Source organism: Furipterus horrens, unplaced genomic scaffold (assembly GCF_987537825.1).
Source record: "Furipterus horrens unplaced genomic scaffold, mFurHor1.1.pri manual_scaffold_1, whole genome shotgun sequence".
NCBI classification, from domain to species: Eukaryota; Metazoa; Chordata; class Mammalia; order Chiroptera; family Furipteridae; genus Furipterus; species Furipterus horrens.
In genome coordinates, this window is record NW_028327171.1 from 172,199,381 (window position 1) to 172,221,495 (window position 22,115).

Here is a 22,115-nt window from a genome sequence, read left to right on the forward strand (position 1 = left end):
TTTTCCAAAAGTATACCTAAGGTAAGATCAAATATTTGACTTCATTTTCCCTACTTTTCCTTTTAAGTATTATTTATAATAAAAAGCAAACACAGCATAATAAAAACTAAAGCTAATGCTTGCTCTATTCACATTTAAATTACAGAGCAATAAGTATGTGGAAGCTATTGCCATCATCAACAGCAGTTGCTAGGCTTATAAAGTATTTTGCACATGTAGAGATCATTGAAGCACAGTAGATTTTAGTCTCCTTCCTTCTCTTCCTCCTTCCTGGCCTTATCCATATCCTTAGTGAGCAAATGAGTTCAGACTCTGAAGAGTATTTAATCAGATTACACACAATAAAATATATCAACTTTTATTTTAAAATGTAAACTTATTATAGGCTGATCAAGAAAGACCAAATATGGCTTTTTTAAACATGCAATATTTGAAATTAGAAAATGTTACCTTATAAATAATATTTTCTTTAAGTTACATGAATATTTCATGAAAATGTTCCTGCTTCAAATATCAAATAAGATCTTCTCTCTCATTCTTTTTTTTAAGACCAGCAAAGACCATTTTAGTTCCAGGGATATGTTTCTTTGGGTTCTCCAAATATTCCATCAGTTTCCTCTCCCAAGATAACACTCATAAAAGTGAAAATAAGTTGTGAGTTTGATAGTTATGTTTGTAAGTCTTACTTTCTGATGTGACCCACATATGTGAAAAAAAGGGTACTCTTGGATTCCATAAGAAAGCTATTTATTATAACTGAGAATAGTTACAGTTTCTGTCCTACAAGACTTTTCACTTCCCTTAGAAGTCCAACATGCTGTTTAGGATTAGCTAAAATACACCAATGAACTTCCAACCAAGACATGTAATACCTAAGTAGTACTCCATCCTCCTAGAATGACAGAAAGTTTCTTCTAGAAAAGATCTGAGAGAAAAACCACTGGTTTTGCAGATGAGTAAATGATGACCTAAAGAGAGGGTAACAACTTGCCCTAAGATGACATGTCTAATGAGAATAAAGAATCTGTGACTACTAACTAATATTTCCACATTTTTTTTCCTGACAATCATACCAAGCTGTCACTGCCCAGATCTCAACAAAACATATGATTTCAGGAATCCAGTTTTATGATAAGAGGAAAAGGTTGTCTCTACCCTTTTTTCCTTTCTAAAACCAGTCAAAAAGAACATGGACAAAAAGGAACAGAAATGCTAACTCCACTGTCAATAAAATTTTTGAGGAAGAGCCTAGAACCCTAATCATAATATAATTAGAATACTACCGAGGACTTAAACTTGAACCAGAGTGAGAGGCCACCAGTCGTTAATGTTTTTGAAAAAGAAAAGTTCTCTAAAGTAGGTAACAAACCCTGAGTGGCAAAGTCATAGTTCTCTGGCCCAAAATGCAGAGTGTACACCAACCGGCTGTGAAAGTCTCCCTAAATTGAAGGCACCACAGAGGGCCAGGAGAGCCAGGATTAATAAATAAAACATAGACATGCCACCTTTAAAGGAAAGATCCTCTCATTATAGAAGAAATTGAAGGGGTTGAATGACCCTAGAACTGTCGGTCTTTGTCAGCTGAAGAGCCAAATGACAACCCACCCAATTTACACACATACATATCCAGATGCACACACTTACCCAACACATGACTAACTGGCACACACAGACCCTCACTTTTACTGTCCTACAAATAACCAGCCCAAAAAGAATGAGTAACAATCAAAAAGGAATCGTCATAAAAGAGCTCTAATGACACATACATACATATAACATATATACATATAATACATAGCAGAAAAGAATTTTTTAAAGTTAAGTAAAAAATACACATCAGAAAGTACATACAATAAACAGATGAAAACCATAACCACATTTCCATAGATTCAAAACCATCTTTATGAACCAAGGGTTTAAAGCAGAGCTACAAAGGCTCAAGGAGAAAATGATAAAAACAGAAAGACATAAATGACAGCAAAAAGAATAGATATTGCTGATAACACAATCAAGCTTGAAAATATTGATAAAATGAAAAGAATGATGAGTTCAAAATGATCAAAGTAAAAATGACAGACACAGAAGATATTTAGACAAAAAAGATCCAAACTATGCACAATTTTTGTGGCCCTAGTAAAAATTTTAAAAAAATAATAATAAAATAGAATAAAATTATTAAACATCATTCAAAAAACTTCCAGAGTAAAAGTCCTACATCTACCAATTGAAAAAGGACATGTCCCATGAGAATCTGAAACAGATCAATCAAGATTTAGACACAGCTTAGCAAAGTTACTAAATTTCAATTAGAATTTTACTGAAACTTAGGGGGGAAAGAATAAAATAAAAATAAAGCCAAGTAAATTATAATGAAAAATAACCAGACTTGCCTCAGATTCCTCCAAAGATTAATTCAACATGAATTAAGAGTGTCACCCATCAATTTTTATGTCTAGCCAGATTACCATTCAAACATAATGGAAATTCACAGATGGTTTTAAACACCCAAGAATTAGGGTAATATAGTTCCAGTAATCCTTTCTTGTCATAACTACTGATAGATAACCTTCAACCAACCAGAAGAGAAATACAGACACTGTGGCAACAGCTGGGAATAAGCACAAATGCCATTTAAATGTAGGACAGCTGGTAAAACAACTGTGGTTAAAATGGTTAAATAAGCTTGTAAATGTCATATATCATGTCAGAGTGAAAAATAACCTAAGTAGCAAGAATTAGGATATAGTGTGGAAAAAAATGGGAGATTGCATAACTACTTTAACTTTCTTATCCTTCACAGTGCAAGATAAACAGATATTGCTTAAATAATAGATGCACATTGATATTGTTTAAAGTAAAAATATGGCCACTAAATTAAAACAATAATTTTACCAATTAGCTGGTAAGGAGAGAGGAATAGAGGAAGAAGTGAACATACATCATTTCTTATTGTTCATACTGTTAAGTATCCTTTGGAATTATTTGAATTTTCATATAATATACATGGATTTCAAAATATTTTTTAAATTATTAACACATTTATGATTCAGTGTGTTCTGCTGCCTCTTTTAACAGATTTCACATGACAATATCAAAAGATAAAGGTTAATCTCTAATAATAAGTTACTTCATCTAATATGCTAAGTCCATGACATGATTTCTTTAAAGGTCCAAGAAGATCTGAGTCTGAATCCTAGTTCTATTACTTCTTAGCACAGAACCCTGGGCAACTCATGAATTACATCAAACAATTTGTTACTAAAACCTGCCTCAATTATCATTGCCCCCAAAATGCAAATGGCATATAGGTATTCAATAATACCTATAAATGTATTATTATCAAAAGAAAATTTTACCCACTTACTGATGTTTTTAATAACACAATATAGATTCTCAACATTAATAATCATTAAGAAAATATAATACATATCAAAGCCATGACAAGATACCACTCCACACTTATTAGGATGGCTAGTATCAAAAACAAAAACAGAGCTGTGATCACTGTGGCTCAGTTGGTTGGGCATCGTCCAGCAAAGTGAAAGTTCTCCAGTTTGATTTCCCATCAGAGCACACACCTAGATTGTGGGTTCAATATCCAGTCATGTAGGTCGTAATGGTTCTTTAGTGAATAGTTTAACTGCATTGGCGATTGGTTGTAGTAAACCTCTCTCTCACACTGATGTTTCTCTCCCACTCCTTCTCTCTAAAAATAAATAAACTATTTTTAAAAAAGAAAAAAAAACCAGAAAATAATGAGTGCTATCAAGGAAGCAGAGAAACTGAAATTCTTATATTTTGCTGGTGGAAACATAAAATGATGCAGCCAAAGTAGAAAATGGTACAGCTGTTTCTCAAAAAATTAAATACGGAATAATCAAATGCAGCAATTCCACTTCTGTGTATGTGATGTACACCCATAGGAAGTGAAAGTAGGCATATGAATAGATATTTGTACTCCTACATTCATAGCAGTATTCACATTGGCCAAACATGTCCATTGACATGTGACTATATAAACAAAATGTGATACATACATACAATGGAATAGTATTCAGCCTTAAACATGGATGAAACTTATGACACGTGGCACAATATGAATGCTAAGTAAAATACTGTACTCCAGTCACAAAAAAGACAAATGCTATATGGTTCCATATATATGAGGTACCTAGAATAGTCTAATTCATTAGAGACATGAAGTAGAATGGTGGTCGCCTGGGCATGTGTAATGGGTATAGGATTTCATTTGGGGAAGAAAAAATAGTTCTAGAAATGGATGGTGGTGATGACTACAGAACAATGTTAATGTGCTTAACACCACAGAACTGTACGCTTAAAAATTGTTAAAAGGGTAAATTTTATGTTTTATATATTTTGTCACAATTTTTTTAACCACACAATATAAGACTTTTGCTATAATCATGAATTTTATAAAACTATAAGCAAGTCATATAAAGAATCTTCTTTAAAATAAGAATGTCCTTATTATTTTGTAAATTAAAATCATGTATTTCCAATTATTTTCATACAGAGAAAAGAGTTTTCCACAATTTGTATTAAAATTGAACTCTTTAATTCCTGGTTGTTCTTAATTATTCAAGTCTGTTTTTAGCTAAGCTGTGCTAAAGTATTCTTTAAATACTTTATTCTAAATAACCTAATTCAAAAACCTAATTCAATTAGCATAGCAAGATGATCATCTTATTCTTTTAATCCAGTTTTACTAAGATATAATTGACGCTCACTTCCAGTCAACATGTCGGCATAGGCAGACATGGTTCACCTCTTCACATAACATCAAAATTACAACTAAAATATAAAACAATCATCACTCAGAACCATCTGAATTTAAGTTCAGTGAAAGTCTGACAACTATGGAATTAAAGAAATCACAGCTATCCAGACTGGTGTAAGGGGCACAGATGCAGAACGGGCTGGATCCACACCCACATGTAATGGATAAAAATTGGGGAGGGATATCTTGGGAGCAAGGAATCCCAGCCCCACACCAGGACCTCCACCCCAGGTTTACAGTGCCAGGAAGATAAGTCCCCACCACTTCTGGCTACAAAAATAAGTGGGGGATTGAGGTGGTGGAAGAAATTTCTGGAGTCCCAAGCAGTTCCTCTTAAGAGCCCACACATGAACTCACCTACTCAGACTTACTCCCACTGAGCTCCAGCACTGGTGTAGCAGCTTCAAAGGCAGTGGCATACTGGGAGAGACTGAAGTGTCTGACATCAAGACAAGCTGGAAGCCATTTTCCTTTTCCTAAATACTCCCTGCACAGAGCCACAGAGTGGGCAAGCTGGTACCATATCTGAGACTCCATCAAAGTGGCTCACACTGTTTGACCTGCCTTGGAGATTCCCTGATACTCCACCCCACCCAACTAACAGCCCACCCAAGCTGTTTTTCCATATGAATGGCTGGTCTTGGCTCATGCTGCACAACTTCCTAAATGCTCTCAAACAAGCAACAGCTGACTTCAGTGTACCCCACGCCTGGCACTAGCAGCAGCCAACCTAGATTCACATCTTGGCTTCACCTGGAAATCTCCAAGCCCAGCACAAGTAATAGCCATCTCAGATTGCTTTTTAGCTCAGGCAGGGTGGTGCCAGGCAAAAACAGGTGGGGTATGACCTTAGCCTTCACCACCCGGGAATCTCCAGGGCCAGTGCACCCAGTGGATAACTACAGACCATTTCAGAGCACCACCACCCTGCCCCTGCATAGCTGATCCTCCACAGAGAACAGAAGAGCAGAGGTTGGTAGTCAGTGGTCACAGACAGTCCTTGCAGCTGGTTTGTCTGGGTAAATCCCTTCTATTGATCTGCCAACAACAACCAAGGCTCAACTACAAGAGGTGGATGTACTTAGTCCACACAAAGGGCACACCTTGAGTATCCAGCTTGACTGATAAGAAAAGCTGTGCCACCAGATCCTATAGGACACCTACTACATTAGGCCACACTACCAAAACATTGAGTTGAAGTAGCTTTACTTAATACATAGAAATAGACACAGCAAGGCTGCCAAAATGAGGAGACAAAGAAACATGGCCCAAATGAAAGAACAGATCAAAACTCCAGAAAAAGAGCTAAATGAAAAGGAGACAAGTAATCTATCAGATGCAGAGATCAAACCACTGGTTATAAGGATGCTCAAGGAACTCAGTAAGGACCTCAGCAGCATAAAAAAGATCCAGTCAGAAATGAAGGATACACTAATTAAAATAAAAAGCAATTCACAGAGAAACAACAGTAGAGTGGATGAAGCCAAGAATCAAGTTAATGATTTGGAACATAAGGTAGAAAAAAATAACCAATAAGAACAATAAGGAAAAGAAAGAATCCAAAACAACAATGATAGTATAAGCAGCCTCTGGGACTTCAAAAGGTCTAACATTCACATCAAAGGGGTGTCAGAAGGAGAAGAAAATGAGCAAGAAATTGGAAATCTGTTTGAAAAAATAATGAAAGAAAACTTCCCTAACTTGGTGAAGGAAATAGACATGCCAGTCCAGAAAGCACAGGGAGTCCCAAAGAAGATGGATGCAAAGAGGCCCACTCCAAGACACATCATAAGTGAAATGCCAAAGGTTAAAGATAAAGAGAGAATCTTAGAAGCAGCAAGAGAAAAGAAGCTAGTTACCTACAGGGGAGTTCCCATAAGACTGTAGTTGATTTCTCAAAAGAAGCTTTGCAGGCTAGAAAGGACTGGCAAGACATATTTAATGTCATGAAAAGCATGGGCCTATAGCCAAGGTTGCTCTACCCAGCAAAGCTATCATTTAGAATCAAAGGGCAGAAAGAAAGCTTCCCAGACAAGAAAAAAACTAAAGGAGTTCATCATCACCAAACCATTGTTATATGAAATGTTAAAGGGACTTATTTAAGAAAGGGAAGATCAAAACTAGGAACAATGAAATGGCAATAAATACATTCCTATCAACAACTGAATCTAAAAATCAAACTAAGCAAACAAGAACAGAGACAGAATCATGGATACAGAGAGAATTTTGATGGTTGCCAGATGGGAGGGGATGTGGGGAAATGGGTGAAGGGGTGAGGGCATTAAGAAGTACAAATAGGTAGTTACAGAATAGCCATGGGATGTAAAGTACAGCATAGGACATGGAGTAGACAAAGAACTTACATGCACGATGCATGAACATGAACAATGGTGGGGGGATTGCCTGAGGGAGAGGAGTTGCGGGTGGAGGGGGACAAAGGAAGAAAAATCAGGACAACTATAATAGCATAATCGATAAAATGTAATTTTAAAAAGATATAATTGAAATATAACATTGTGTAAGTTGAAGTTGTACATGTTGATATAACGCTACACATTAAAAAATTATTAGCACCCTATAATGAGCCAGAACCTCTACCAATCTCACAATTACCATGGTTTTTTTTTGTATTGAGAACATTTAAGATGTGTTCCCTTAGCAACTTTTAAGTATATAATATTATTAGCTATAGTCATCATGCTGTACTTTTGATCCCCAGAACTTGTTAATTTGATAACTGAAAGTTCTTCTCTTTTGAGCAGTGTCTCTCCATTACCCCACCTCTCCCCAGACTCTGGTAACTCTACTCTGCTTTTCTGAGTTTGGCTTTTTTATATTCCACATATAAGTGATACTATACAGTATTTGTCTTTCTCTGTCAGATTCATTCCCCTCAGCACATTGCACTCAGATTCATCCAAGGTGTTGCAAATGGCAAGATTTCCTTCTTTTTCATGGTTGAATAATATATACATTTATATCTAAATATACATCTAGATATAAATGTATATATATACACACACACAGGTGTGAGGTGATATCTCACAGTGGTTTTGATTTGCATTTTCCTGATGATTAATGATGTAATACCTTTACATCTACTTGCTAGCAATTTGTATGTCTTTGGAAAAATATGTATTCCTCTGCTCATTTTTAATCAGGTTGTTTGTTTTTTCACTAATCAGTTGTAGGTTTTATATATTTTGGATATTAACCTCTTATAGATGTATGATTTGAAGATATTTTCTCTTATTCTATAAGTTACTTTTTCATTTTGTTCAGTGTTTCTTTTTCTATACAGAACCTTTTTAGTTTGGTGTGGTCCCACCTATTTATTTTTGCTCTTATTGCTTGTGCTTTTGGTGTCATATCCAAAAAATCATTGCCAAGGTCAATGTCAAGGAGATTTTTCCCTATGTTTTCTTCTAAGCATTTTAGTTTCAGGTCTTATGTTTAAGTTTCTAATTCATTTCAAGTTACTTTTTGTGAATGGTATAAAATAGGAGTTCAATTTCATTCTGCTACATATTGTTCTTTCTTTCATCAGAACGAACAAATGATAATATCATATTCTCAAATAAGTCACAAATGTTATTTAAATAATCTGACTTAGGGAAATTTTATTTCTAATTCTTAAATAATGTTAAAACCAAGCCTCCTACACAACTTTGAATCTTTGACAACAACCTATAATATTTAGAATATATATTTGTAATATTTTAATATGATTTTAAATCAACACCAATAAGCAATAAAATCTTCAAAATATTGGCTGTGAGAGAAACAATATTAGGTTATAACTAGTCTACAAATTAGGACTTCAAAAGTTGGCTGCTCTTGTAATAAGATAATAAAATAATAAAATGACACTACAGAGGAAACATTACTTTAAAAATTAAAGAGCCATATAAATGCTAACAATAAATGCAAGTTTAACACTGATTTATTCAACATTTTATCAACTGTAAATCCAATTGCAATACATGCAATTCAATTGAGACATTAAACTGCCTGCCTGGAATTAGCACAGGCTATACAGTCCCCAACAATATTGTCCTCATTTCAGATACCAGTTCCAAGTTCAGGGTCCCCAGGTCACCCAAACATCTGACTTACTGCCTATAAATTTGAGAGTTCCTAGGATCCCCTCAAGTTCAATAGTATACTAAAATAATTCACAGAACTCAGATAACAAAAATTTCACTATATCTTACCTGTCTGTAGTATAAATGCCTGACAATTAGCTTTTTGGTTTGTAATTAAGTGCCTGACATCAAGTTTTTGACTGGGAGCCTTCTAGTTCAAAAACGTCCATCTGGCAAAAACATACTGCCAGCTACAGGACTAGATAAAGAGCCAGGCTGCCTCACCCATGAAGTTTCCTATTCATTTGTTTGTTTGCTTGCTTATGTTTTAAATTCACCAATAAAAAGTGAACCTGTGAAATCCTAGACACTCAATCTTGACACCAGTAAAAACAGACCCTCAGGGCTGTGCATACTCAGTTGGGTGGACACTATCTCTCTCCCTCTCCCTGCTGCCCATCCCCGCCCCAAGTGCCCTTGGTGTGTGACCCCAGGCAAGCAATTTGTGTGCCCTCCAGGACTTGTGAGTAATAAACCTTATCTTTTCTAAGTTCCCTGATGGTTGTAGCTGAGATGCAACTTTCAAGGCATAATAGGAACCACAAGGGCCCATCCAGCCACAACACTGGCTTCTTCAGAGGAAATGTCTGTATGGGCTCAATACAAGCAGTACCAACACAGTGAGTGCCTCCTGCCATTTTTAGCTGATAGCATTACTATATATATATATATATTTTTTTTAAGATACTTGAGATAAATATATTTTATTTTTTTATTTTTTTTTAATTTTATTTTTTGGTTATTCAATTACAGTTGTCCCATTTTTCCCCCATTGCTCCCCCCTCCCAGCCCATCCCTTGTCCCACAATTATATCCCTTCCTGTTGTCCATGTCCATGATGATAGCATTACTATAGACGGATAGCCTGGGACAGACCTAAAACACTATCTTACTAGAAACTTTAATACATTTCAAAATAAGCAGAATTTCTCTTTTGACAAAGTGCAAGATATTGTATCTCAAATATCTCAAAATGAAATAGTGCACAAGATGCCAACTTCCCTCACTAAAGCCTTTCTCCTACAATATGGTTTGCAAAGCTCAATCAAATAATACTACACATTATACTCTATACAAGCTCTATAGAACCTACTACAAAATTTTAAAATGATAAATTTGAATTATATATGAAGGGACTTAGAGGTGTCAGTAATCTATATTTAAAATTTCTCCAAACACCAAAGCCAGATAAAGACATCACAAGAAAACTACAAACCAATATCTCATAACTACAGATGCAAAAATCCTCAACAAAATACTAGCAAATTAAGTCCAATAGCAGATTAAAAGGTTTACACACCATGTCCAAGTGGAATTTATTCCAGGAACTCAAGGATAGTGTTCAACTTAAGAAAATCAATGTAATACACCACATTAATAGACCCAAAGAAAAAATATATGATTATCTCAATAGATACAGAAAAATCATTTTACAAAATCCAACACCCTTTCATGATATAAACAAAAATTAAACTAGAAATAAAAGGGAACTTGCTTAACATAAAAAAAATAATTTATGGAAAACCATAGCTAACACACTCAAGGTAAAAAATCAAAACTTTCTCCCTAAAATCAGAAACCAGACAAGGATGTAATCCAGAATTCTACTGGAAGTCCTAACCAGAGAAATTAGTGAAGATGAAAAAAAAAAGCCATTCAAATTGGAAAGGAAGACGTACAGTAGTCCCTCTCTATATCGCGGTTCACTTACCGTGGCCTCACTGTATCGCGGGATTTAAAAAAAACATTTTATTTATTTATCACAGATTTTTCACTATATCGCAGGATTTTGCAGTACTGTATATGTATGTTGTTAAAGTTACATAGGTTTAAGAGTGTAGAATATGTTTAAGAACATAAGTAGTGTTCATAAAAGTGTGAAAAAGGTTAATAAGGGAGTGGGAAAGGTTAATAAGGGAGTGGGAACAGTTTATAAGTGTGTGGGAAGGGTTTATAAAGCCTTAAAATATATATATAAATACTAAAATAAATGTAAGGCTCCTACTTTGTGGATTTTCACCTATCGCGGGGGGTCTAGAATGTAATACCCGCAATAAGTGAGGGAATACTATAAAGCAATCTTTATTCACAGATGGCATAATTCTGCATATAGAAAGACAAATAATCCACAAAAAAACTACTAGAGCTAATAAATGATTTCGGTAAGATTTCAGGTTATAAGAGCAACATACAAAGATCAGTTGTATTTCTATACAAAAGCAATGAACACTCCAAAAAGAAAATTAAGAAAACAATTCTATTTATAAAATATCTAAAAGGATAAAACACCTAGGAATAAATTTAGCCAGTAGGTGAAAAACTTGTACACTAAATATTATGAAACACTGCTGTAAGAAATTAAGGAAGACCTAAATAAATGGAAAATCAGCCAGTGTTTTTTTTTTTAACTGTTTAGTTTTTATTTAAATACAAACACCCAGAAAATTTAAGAAATTAACATTATTAACAAAAATTTTGCAAAGTTAAAAAAAAAAACTAGCCTCATATAATTAACATGATTCATGACTCTTACTATTTGTTCTCATAAAGGTATATAATTTATCCAAAAAAATTTTGTCCTAAAGTTATCAGAACTTTATTAAAATAATTTAATCATATTCCTAAAACAAATGAATTCTAAGTTGTTGCAGGCTTATCTAGTCAAGAATTTTGTGACTCTGCTTCATGCTTAATGACCTGTCCGGACAAGCACCACTTCTTTATAACTTCATACATTGGACTTCCATTTATTTTCTGGAACTTCTGATTTTTTCTGGTTTTGCGGTAGTTGTATTCCTTCTTAGTTGTGCAGGGAGATGGAGCGTGTCAGTCTAGGCCTCCATCTTGGCCGGAAGTACCAGCCAGTGTTCATAGATTGGAATATTAATATTGTTAAGATGACAATACTCTTCAAAGCAAACCACAGATACAGTGCAGTTTCACAAGATTCCAAAGGCCTTTTCTGTAGAAATGAAAAGGGTAATCTTCAAATTCATGAATTTGCAGGTGGCATTAAATAGCAAAAAAAATGCTGGAAAAAAAAATAAAACTGGAGAGCTCAGACCTCCCACTTTTAAAAGTTACTACAAAGCTACAGTAATCCAAACAGTGTTGTACCAGTATAAGAACAGACATAAATGTCAATAAAATAGAATTGAAAGTTCAGAATATACATGGCCAAATGACTTTCAACAAGGGTATCAAAACCGTTCAAGTGGGAAAGAGTGGTCTGTTCAACAAATGGTGCTAGGACAACTGGATAACCACATGCAAAAGAATAAAGTTGACCACTATCTCATTATATATATGTGTGTGTGTATATATATAAAATTAACTAAAATTAACTCCAAATGGGTCAATGATCTAAATATAAGCTTCAAAATTATAAAACTATTGGGTGACGACACAAAGGTAAATCTTCATCACCTCAGACTTATGGATGGACTCTTAAATTTGATGGCAAAAGCACAGTGACATTAACAACAAAAAGATAAGTAGATTTCATACAAATTTAAAACTTCTGTGCATTAAAGGGCATTATCAAGAAAATGGTGTAGACTTCCAGCCAAGATGGAGGTGTAAATACACATGCTGTGTCTCCTCACAACTAACAAGGAATTTACAACCACTTCAAAACTAAAAAACAAAACACCAAAATCCAGAAAATAGAAACTACAGGGAAGTTCAACAAAGAAATAATCATCCAGAAAGGTGTGACAGCCCTACCCAAATCACAGAGGCAAACACAGAAAGCTGTCAAGATGAGGAGACAGAGAAGAACAGCCCAGAAGTGGGGGGCAGATAAATGTCCCAGTGACACAATGAAGCAATGAGCAGATACACACCTAACAGATGAGGAAATAGAGAACTTAACAGATGCACAGTTTGAGGCACTGGTGATAAAGATGCTCACAGACTTGATAGAAAAAGCTAAACAGGATGGGGAAAGAATGAAGGCTACCCTGGCTTAAATGAAGGAAAATCCACACAAAACAAGTGGTGAAGGAAAGGAAACCAGGGTTCAAGTCAACAAGTTGGAACACAAGAAACAGTCAACCAGTACAGAAAGAGGAAACAAGAATCGAAAAAAGTGAGGAGAAGCTTAGAAACCTCTGGAATAGCTTTAAACGTGCCAATATCTGAATCATAGGGTTGCCAGAAAGTGAAGAGGGAGAGCAAGAAATTGAAAAATTATGCAAAAAAATAATGAAGAAATACTTCCCTAATTTTGGGAAAGAAATGGACATATGGGTCCAGGAAGAACAAAGAATCCCAAACAAACTAGACCCAGGGAGGACCATACCAAGACACATCATAATCAAAATGCCAAAGGTTAAGGATAAAGAGAGAATCTTAAAAGCGGCAAGCGAGAAGAGGAGAATTACTTACAAAGGGGTACCTATAAGACTGTCAGCTGATTTCTCAAAAGGAACTTTGCAGGCAAGAAGGGACTGGCAGGAAATATTCAAAGTGATGAAAAGTAAAGACCTATAACCAAGACTACTCTATCCAGCCAAGCTATCATTCAGGATGGAAGGGCAGATAAAGTGCTTCCCAGACAAGGTAAAGCTGAAGGAATTCATCATTATCAAGCCATTATAATATGAAATGTTAAAGGGACTTAAGAAAAAGCAGACCAAAACTATGAACATTAAAGTGAAAACAATATCACAACTATCAACAACAGAAGCTAGGGAATGGAGACAAAGGCAAACTAAGCAGAAAACCAGAGTAGCAACATAATCATAGGTATGGGGAGCATATGCGGGGAGGTCAGCTGGAACGAGGAAGAGGGAGAGGGAGGGAAATGGTGCATGAACTAAGAAGCATAGTAGGAGGGTACGAAATGGACAAGGGGATGTTGATAAGAGCTTATATGCATGAACCATGGACATGGTCTAAGTGGGGGGGGGGGACTACAGGGAGGAGGGGGTTGCTGGATGGAAGGGAGCGAAGGGAAAGGAAATTGGGTTAACTGTAACAGCATAATCAATAAAACATACCAAAAAAAGAAAATGGTATAATCTAGAGAATAAGAGAAAAATCACAATTTGATAAGGGTTTAATGTCCACAATACATAAAGAAGTCTTACAACTCAACAACAAAAAAACTAACAACCCAAATAAGAAAATGGGCAGGGGACATGAATAAACATTTTTCCAAACAAAATATACAAATAACCAACAAGTATACGTTACTTACAATAGTCAAGATTTGGAAGCTGCCCAAGTGCCTATCAGTGGATAGCAGATAAAAAAAGCTGTGCCACATTTACACATGGTATACTATTTCAGTATGAAAGAATAGAAAATCTTATCTTTTGCAACAGCATGGATGGACCTGGAGAGTATTAAGCTAAGTGAAATAAGTCAGTCAAGAAAAGACAAGTACTGTATGATTTCACTTATATGTGGAATCTAATGAACAAAATAAACAAGCAAAATAGAAACAGGCTCAGATACAGAGAACAGACTGACAGCTGTCAGAGAAGAGAGGGGTTGGGAGGGCTGGGTGAAAAAGCTAAAGGGATTTAAAAAAAAAAAATAATAGACTCACAGACACAGACAACACTATGGTGATTACCAGAGGGAAAAGGGGGTGGAGGAGGTAGAAGGGTACAAAGAGGGTATAAATGGTGATGGAAGGACACTTGACTTGGGGTGGTTCAACAAAATACAGTATACAGATGATGTAGTATAGAATTGTCCACCTGAAACCTATATAACTTTCTTAACCAATGTCACCCAATAAATTTTATTTAAAAGTTGAAAAATAAAAAAGGAAGGAAGGAAGAAAGGAGAAAAGAAAAAAGAAAAGAAAAGAAAGGAAAAAAAAGAACAAGTGTTGGTGAGGAAATAGAGAAAAAGACATTCTCCTACATTGCTTATGGGAATGTAAAATGGTGCAGCTGCTATAAAAAACTATTTGACTTTCCCTCAAAAAGTAAACATGGACTTAGGAAATGATATGGAAATTTCACTCCTAAATATATATCCAAAAGAACTGAAAAGAGATCTCAAACAAATATATGTTCACAAATATTCACAGCAGCCCTATTCACAATAGGCAAAAAGTAGAAACAATCCAAATGTCTGTAAACTCATCAATGGATAAACAAAATATGATAAATACATACAATGGAATATTCAGCCATAGAAAGGAAATGAAGTACTGATATATGCTATGACATCAATGAACATTGAAAACATTATGCTAAGTAAAAGAAACCAAATAGTAATGTAGTAGTTATCTGAAATTTGGCACTGTAAGAAATCTTAGGCCCCCAAAAACAAATCAAAATTGAGTTGTACTTTATTTTAGAGTAGTATCCTATTTTCTATGTAAATGTTAATAAAATATATGCATGTATACATGCATATGCATACCCAAGAGTAATAAATGGCTTTGCAAAGACATTATAGTCTTTTCCAACCATTTTTAATCTCAATTCTAAAATGTTTTCTTACTTTGACAGCCATCTACCTACCCACTTTCCACCAAATCACTGAGTATACTTTTTCAATATACAAAATTCTCTCCACCCTGGTAAGAATCAATACTACAAATAGAAAACTACCATTATAACATTAAAATATGGTTGGATTTTTTAAATTTAGCTTGTCCTTTTTCAATGGTAGTGTGCTACATAAAATGAAATATCTTGTAGAAATCTATGCCATAAAGGATTGCTAATTTCTCTCTGATCAAGAAGGTGACCAGCTACCCAAACAAAAACCTTATGATGTGAATCAATATTTCAGTAATAATAACATGGAGATTTAATTTTTAATGCTGTAAATTAAGAAATTATTATAATACCAAATTATGTGCTTTCTTCTTGGCTAGAAAGAAGAAAGTTCTCTCCCACAACTGCTTAGTTTTTTACCTTTGTTTTTGTTTGCATCAGAATAAGAACATCCTGGTGCTTGTCCTATTTTCCAGCCAAAAGGACCCAGAGATTTGGACCAGTCTTGTGTTTTCCACATTTTTCCACTGAATGGCACTGAGCACATTTTTAAGAAAGATCTTCTTGCTTGTCTCAGCATCTCCCATTTTGTTCTGCAATGCAACATTAAACCATGGGTTTTTAAAAATATCAGGTTTGCAAAGCTGAAAAAAAGGAATCCTATTACTTTAAAGTAAATAGTAATGATATTAAACAAAAATATAATTTAAAGCATGCTTGCTTTAATGTCTGAATGCTCAAAAACATATTATAGCATCCAATTTTATAAAGATTTAATAATCTCATCTATCGTGCTTATTTTAAATTTTTAGCTACAGCTATTTCAGAAACTGCTGTTGGTATAAACCTGATTTTACTTCAGCCTTCAAACAATTCTGTTAATCTCTCTAGATCAATCATATTTCATTTTTTCTTTTCACCCTCCAAAAGTTCAAGTGCAAAAAACGATGTGAAGCATATAGGTCTAATTTGATATTCCCTTACTTAAAAATAAGGATAGAACAGGACTTCTGGTCAAGATGGAGGCATAGGTAGACATACTTTGCTTCCCTGTGTAACCATAAGAGGGTCACAACTGTGAGGAAAAAAAAAAAAAAACTCACAATAAAACACCAGGACATAGGATTTCAGCAGCAAAGTGAGGCATTTGTTTATTCACAGGTCTACAGAGCCCGGCACAGCCAGCCAAAGGCATGCGCGTTCCAAGATGACAAAGTAAACTGATTTTATACTAATGCAATTAGCTCCCTCTCCCTTCTTCTTCTCCCCCATTTCTCCATTACTGGTTAATCCAGTTTCACAATCTAACACGATTAACTATTTAACTAAGGGTAATTTAGTTATAGGTCTATCTCCAACTCATTTGCAAAGTTATCTAGCTTCATCTTCCCATTTCTCTGTGTTTGGTGATGACAATCTTCCTCCTTTTGATCCCAGAGATATGTGCGAGGAGCTGCGGAATGTCATTTCTTGGCTCCTTTTCCATGATTCATCTGTTAATTATCTCCTACTGGTTTGAGAGTCACTGGCTTCTTTGTCCCTTACACAACCAACCTCAAAACAAAAAACACCCAGAACTGCCAGAAAATCAAACTGTATGGAAGCCTGACAACCAAGGATTTAAAGAAGCCATGTTCACCCAGAGAGGTAGGAGGGGCAGAGCTGAGGAGCGGGGTGGAGAGGACACAGTCTGGCAGTGGTGAGGTGGAGGTGGCAAGGTGGCACAGCAGTGGCTGGTGTAATGGGCAATCCCACATTCACATGTGGTGGATAAAAATCAGGAGGGATACCTTGGGGGCAAACGATCCCAACCTCAGGCCAAACTGTGCAGTCCAGGGTTCCAGTGCCAGGAAAATAAAGCCTCATAACTTCTGGCTATAAAAACCAGTGGGGGTTGGAGTGGTCGAAGAAACTGCTGGTCTCTCAGGAGAGTCCATTTAAAGGGCCCACATGGTCCTAGAACGTACACAAACCTACCCACTATGGGAACCACCACCAGGACAACAGCTAGAAGAGCACCAGTCATATACAGGAAGGAGGTGAAGTGACTGGAAACAGGGCAAGCATCAAGCAAGCAGTCAGGTAGTGGCATTGTCCTCTCTTCAACTCCTCCCCCACATACAGAGCTACAAAGCAGCCAAGCACGTTGCCTGCCCCAACAAATACCTAAGGCTTTATTCCATACAGCATAACAGATGAACTAAGACAGGGAGACAAAGAAGCTCTACCTAATACACAGAAAGAAGCACAGGGAGGCTGCCAAATTGAGAAGACAAAGAAATATGGCCAAAGGAAATAATAGAACAACCCCCCCAAAAAAGAACTAAGTGAAATGGAGATAGCCAGCCTATCAGATGCAGAGTTCAAAACACTGGTGATAAGGATGCTCATAGAACTCATTGCTTTATGCTTCCTTTATGCAGAAGCATAAAGGAAGAAATGAAGGCTACACTAAGTGAATAAAGGAAAATCCACAGGGAATCAACAATGAAGGGAAGGAAGCTGGGATATAAATAAATGATTTGGAACATAAGGAAGAAATGAGAATTCAAAAAAAGACAGGGAGAGAATAAGAAGACTCTGGGAAATCTCCTAAAGTGCCAACATCTGAATCATAGGGTTGTGAGAAGAGGAACAGGAAGAAATTGAAAACTTATTTGAAAAAAATAATGAATGAAAACATTCCCAATTTGTCAAAAGAAATAAATATACAAGTCTAGGAAGCACAGAGAGTTCTAAACAAGATGGACCCAAAGAGGACCACACCAAGACACATCATAATTAAAATGCCAAAGGTTAAAAATAAGGAGAGTCTTAAAAGTAGCAAAAGAAAAGAAGAGACTTACCTACAAAGAAGTTCACATAAGACTATCAGCCGAATTCTCAAAAGAAACTTTACAGCATAAAGGGACTGGCAAGAAGTATTCAAAGTGATGAAAAGCAAGGACCTACAACTAAGATTAATATATTCAGCAAAGCTATCATTTAGAATGGAAGGGCAGATAAAGTGCTTCCCAGACAAGGTAAAGCTAAAGGAGTTCATCATCACCAAGCTATTATTATCTGAAATATTAAAGGGACTTATTTAAGAAAAAGAAGAAGATCAAAAGTATGAACATTAAAATGACAACAAACACAACTATCAACAACTGAATCTAAAAAACAAAAATGAACTAAGCAAACAACTAGAACAGAAACAGTCATAGTTATGGCGATCATTTGGAGGATTATCAGTGGGGAGGGGAAGGGGGAGAACAAGGGAAAAGAAACCATGAAAATATCTAATTCTTTGACAGTACAGTTCTGAGCACATTTTTACCTTTGTAACTACCAGGAATAGAAAAAGTTTGTGCTATTCTGACAGTATTAAAAAATACAGTTTTTTTTTTTGTTTGTTTGTTTTTTGTAAACTAAAGTTAGCTATCACTCAGGGAGAGGTTAGTACTTCATATAAAGTAACCTGCAAAATCAATATCTTCCTAATTTCTTTAAATCTATGTGGAAGTCCAAAACAGCATTAATAATCCACCTAAAGAAAAGTTTTCTCTGGGCAGTATCCAAAGTAACTGAAATATTAATCAGTGCTTTAGATCTGATAAAAAACAGAGTAAGAAAACCACTTTATCCAAGAGAGAAGCTAACTCTAAAATTTCAAACTTGACTCAAAATACTGCATTCAATTTCTATCTCTATGTGTTCTATCAATTCTCTGCCTAGCTACAGATTTCATTGAGCCTTTGAACAAGAGCCATGGGAGGAAAACTAGTCACAAAAACAAATTTATGGTCTTTTAGTAAAATACAATCACTATAACCATAAAATTTATATCATAAAAACAAAATGTTATCTCAGTGCTACCTAAAGAAACTTCATTTCAAATTTTCACATAAAGCAGTAATATTGGATTGATTTTTTTACCAATTTAATTCAGGAAACTAGTCATCTTTTTAAGAAAACTAAAGCTTTCTTTACTCATAGATTTTACATGCAGGTCAACTTATGAGAAAAATTCTATTATCACTGTTCAAACTACCAGTGTTGATCACAATTAAAACATTCACTGCTTCCATCTTTTTTTAAAAATTATTTATTTATTTGTTTGTTTGTTTGTTTATTTTATTTTTAGAGAGAGGGGAAAGGAGAAAGAGAGGGAGAAAAACATCACTGTATGGTTGCCTCCCACTCACGCCCCCAACTGGGGACCTGACGTGCAACCTAGTCATGTGCCCTGACCAGCGACACTTGGCTCGCAGGCCAGGGCTCAATCCACTGAGCCACAGCAGCCACCTGCTGCCATCTTTAATCACTTCTGTGCAAGTATCTATCAGCAATGGCAACAATAAAGTGGCAGGAAGGTTAGGAAGGCTACCAAGGAAATTAATTTTATCTTATAATCATTTGGCACTCTTCTAGTATTTTGTACTTAAGAAGAAATATCTCACTGAAATAGGCAAAGATGTGATATCTGGTATGAGAATACTGTGCCAGGCATAGTCTAAGCTCTTTATGTATGTATTATTAACGCATTTAATCTTAACACCAGCCCTGTGAGATAGTAACATCTCTATTTTTACAGGTAAGAAAAATGAGGCACACTTGTTTAAAGTTATAAGCTGATGAAAAGTAAAGAGAGATGGTGAAAGCTGAGCAGAAGAGCAATATTAAATCTATAATCCTAGATTTTTATCAATCCCCTTTTAAGAATGATTTAGGCAACATACCATGTCTGACACACTGAAGGTGCTTAACTGAACAAGAGTGGTTAAAGAGTAAATAAAATAGTACTTTTTAATATCGATACAACCATTGTCATTTCTCACTTTCCCTGTAAACAGAGGAATGTAGCACGAACAACCAAAGCACCAATAAAACTTTCCAAAGTTACAAAACCCACAAAACTGACGTGATGAAAGAGGGAGGGTAAACTCACTAGAATATTGTATACTGTAGTGGGGAAAGTACGGAAGCAGGGTGCATCACCTGGGTGAATCACTTCATGTCTATGAACCCTCCCCCCAACAGGTGTCTACGGCTCTTCTTCCTTCTCATAGGTTGCCATTGAACCTCTGTGCTTTCCATACTCGAAATCTGGATTCCTCCATTCCATTGCCTCCATGTCAAACTAACTTCTGCCAATTCATCCCACCCAGAAATGTGAAAGGCGTACTGGAAATTCTTCTTTTGCACTTAGGAACTCCTGGGTCCCCCCACGCTGGGGCTAGGGCAAGCCTCTCATGAGTAGGATAAGACAGGTAGGATAGTCCTCTCGGTAGACCCAGGCCCAAATTGCATCTGCCCCTAACGAGTGATCAGATCTCAGAACCGGTTGGCCACTCCCTCCCAGCCAGTCCCACACCTGCCGCAGGGCCAGTAGCTCCGCCTTCTGCCTTTCCAGGGAATCCTTAGCAGACCCAAGGGCGGCTGCCAGGCCAAAGTTTCCGCTCCACTTTGAAGGTCAGCGGACCCACACAGCAGCGTCGCAAAGACCAGCGCGGCAGACCCCACCAGGCATGTGCTTCCCCGGGATGCCAGCCAATGGCAGGCTGAGCTCCACCCAAGCTTCTGACTGGCTCCTAGCTCGCGCGGGATAGCAACTCTCATAAAAGTTTAAAGCTTTGCACTGTCTGTACAGTTAATGGCTGAGTCTAAAGGTGACAAAGTAAATGTCCTTCCAGCATCGCCGTCCCAAGCCAGGCTTTATTTTTTTCTTTCGTTTAACTTCTACCAAACCAGAGAGTTAAATTATCTATGTCTATTCACAGTATGTACCAGTTCGTGCTTGAAGAAGGAACTCAACATTTTCTGAATGGTCCGTTAGCATTTGAACACAGATCTAATCACACAGAAAATAATAATAATAATAATAATAATAATAATAATAATAATAATAATAATAATAAAACAAGAGCTTACAATGGGCAGGGACTAGCAACACTGTACTGCAGCCCAATTTTCTGTGAGTTACAATCCAGGTGAGGTATGATAGAAATACATTACAAGTTAAATCATTATAAATGAGCTACGCAAAAATACAGTAATACAAGAAGGGAGAGCAAGATGGCAACCTGCCTGCTAATTGCCAAAGAGTGGAATAGAATATGAATTGTAACAGAGAGAATGAGTCCTGAAAAAGGAAGAGAAGAAGGGATAGAGGGACGGACTGAGAAAGCTACAAGAAGATGAGTGTATTGAAGGCAGACAGGTGAGAAAGTCAAGTTGTGTTTAGGAAAACATGAGAAGGGAAAGTAGCTTACCTATGGTTACATAATTACTCAGTGACATGTGAGTAGTAAGGCGTTGACAGAGAAATGGGAATATTGAAATATTTTAAATTGTTCAATGATCAAGAAATTTAAGAAAGTGACAGTGAAAATTTTTTTGTATATTTTATTGATTATGCTGTTTTAGTAGTCCCAATTTCTTTCCTTTTGCTCCTCTCTGCCCAGCACCTCCCTTCCCTCCAGCAATCCCATGTTCATGTCCATGGTTCATGCATATAAGTTCTTTGGCTTCATCCTTTTCTATATTATTCTCAACTTGCCCCTGTCTATTTTATACCTACCAGTTATGCTTCTTAATGCCTGCATAATTTCCCCCTTCCTCCTCCCAGCTAATAACCCTCCAAATGATCCCCATACCTATGATTCTGTTCCTATTCTGGTTGTTTGTTTAGTTTGTTTTTGTTTTTGTTTTTTAGGGGGGGCT

At 36.1% G+C, this 22,115-nt stretch overlaps 1 pseudogene; it reads right to left on the bottom strand.

The window, feature by feature from the left end:
* Positions 1 to 474: 474 nt before the first annotated feature.
* On the bottom strand, positions 475 to 15,997 carry LOC150022301 (cytochrome c, testis-specific-like; annotated as a pseudogene).
* Between the last annotated feature and the right edge of the window lie 6,118 nt (positions 15,998 to 22,115).